This window comes from Fukomys damarensis, unplaced genomic scaffold, assembly GCF_012274545.1.
Source record: "Fukomys damarensis isolate Sample0158 unplaced genomic scaffold, DMR_v1.0_HiC HiC_scaffold_5, whole genome shotgun sequence".
Classification (NCBI taxonomy): domain Eukaryota; kingdom Metazoa; phylum Chordata; class Mammalia; order Rodentia; family Bathyergidae; genus Fukomys; species Fukomys damarensis.
Window position 1 is genome coordinate 73903264 of NW_022900917.1, and position 2362 is coordinate 73905625.

Sequence of the window (2362 nt, forward strand, 5' to 3'; positions counted from 1 at the left end):
CAAGTTAAGTAACACAAATTGTGTGAGAGCAAGGTTGTGTCCTGAGAGTTCCAGGTATACAGTAGGCTCTCAGCAAAGACGGAAGGAATAAACCGGCTGATGTACTCTCAGTTCTGCACCTGTGATTGTCTTCTATTGTGAATCTTGTTTATGTCTAGCGTAACCAAGTGGTTAGGCACAAACTTGCATGTACAGTGCCTGTGATAATGTCTTGGCTTAGTTGATTCCCAGTCCTTGGAAGAGTCAGTTAATTTCTTCATTCCTGTTTTCTGCTTTTATTAGTACATGTTTGCAGCATGTAATGATTGCCTTCATCTTGGAGAGTTGGTACATGTACATAACACATCTTAATTCTCCTTTATCTGCTTCTTCTCCTGTCCCTCTCCCCTTCCCTCCATCTCCCTGTCCCCTTCCCTTTTTCAAAAGTTCTATTTTCCTATTTCCTAGAATCTATTTTTTATTTTGCTCTTCAAATTTTTTGTATTGTAGAATTCTCAAATAAGAGAAACTATGTGTTAAGCTTGTATGTCTGATTTATTTCACATAACATTATGGTCTCGAGGGGCATCCATTTTCCTGCGAATGACTTGGTTTATGCTTTATGGGAGAGTAGTATTTCATGGTATGCAAAGACCTCGTTTTCTTTATCCATTCATCTTTTGATGGATATATAGGACATTTCCAATCCAGTTATTATGAGTTGTGGTGCTATAAATATGAATATGTACATATCACTGCAATATGATGTTTTCAACTCTTTCAGGATGATATCTAGAAGGAGAACAGCTGAATGGAAGAGAATTTCTAACTTTAGTGTTTTCTATACTGATTTCCATAGTGGTTGTCTGAGTTTACATTTCCATCAACAATGAAGAAGAGTTTCTTCCTCCCTGTAATCTTCTCAGCATTTTCTATTATTTGATTTCTTGCTAATAGCTATTATTTATGGAATAAGATGGAATTTTAGTATTGTACTAATTTGCATTTCTCTAATGTTTCTCTAATGGCCAGAAAGACTGAATATTTTGTCATGTATTTATTTGCCATTTTTACTTCCTCACCTAAGAAGTGTTTGTGCATTTCAGTTATCCATCTTTTAGTAGGACTTTTATGTTGAAGGGTTTAATAATTTTTGAGTTCTTTATATATTCTAAATATGACTTCTCTGTCCAAGTTTACATGGCAAAATTGTTTTTCCATTTTGTAAACTGTCTATCATGCTGTTGATTGAGTGTTTCCTTTGGTGCTCAGAAGTTTTCTAATTTGGTATAATCCCTCTTATTGATTATTGATGTTATTTCTTGTGCAATTAGGGTTACGTTCTGAAAGTTCTGTCTATGTCTTTATCTTCAATAGCTTTTTCTATTTTATCTCCCAGCAGATTAAATGTTTCTGCTTTAGCATTTAGATATTTAATCCATTTTTGTTTTAAATTTGTGTGTGATGAGGATAGATCTAAATCCAATCTTCTGAAAGTGGACACTGGTTTTCCCAGCACCATTTGCTTATGAGGCCATCTTTCATCCAATGTATCTTTTTGGCCCCTTTGTCAAAGGTCATGTTGCTGAATGTGCCTGGTGTTGTTTCTGCATCTTCTATTCAGCTTCACAGATCCACACACCTGTTTTTACATCGTTACATTGTTTTTATCATTATGGCTTTCTAAAATAACATGAGGCCCAGAATTGTAATGCCCTGGCTTTGTTCTTGTTGCCCAGGATGGCTTTTGTTCTTCTGGGTCTCTTCTTGTTGCATATGAGTTTTGATTGTTTGCTTGTGAGGAATGTTGTTGCTATTTCATTTAGTATTGCATGTGTCTTAGTTACTTTTGCGGAGAAAAAATACTTGACACTCACAAGTTAGATATAGATAGGTTTATTTTAGCTCACAGCTTGTAGAGGTTTTGGTCCACGGTCCAATTACTCCAAGGCAGGGAAATATGACAGAGGGACATGACATAGGAGAAACATTTAATGGCATGGCAGGCAGTACTCAGTGAGACTTCCTTCTTTCCTCTTTTATTCAATCTAGGCAACAATCCCATTGGTTGGATCTTCCCTCTTCAGTAAATCCATCATCCACATTCAGAACTGCACTAAAACAATCAGTGCAGTAATCCAGTGTCACACACTCATGATACAGTTACTCCCAAAGGCTCACCTATGAATGCATGAAGCTTTGAAGGAGTAGCACAATTTAAATGGCTTCCATGGATTACACAACAAGGTATCTGTGAAATGAGATCTGTCCCATGTCATCACTTTTTGTTTTAGTATTTTTCTGGAGATCAGCCACCACAAACAACCCTGTTTCTGGTGTTTCCCAGGCTTTTTTTTTTTTTTTTTTTTTTTTTTTTTTTTTT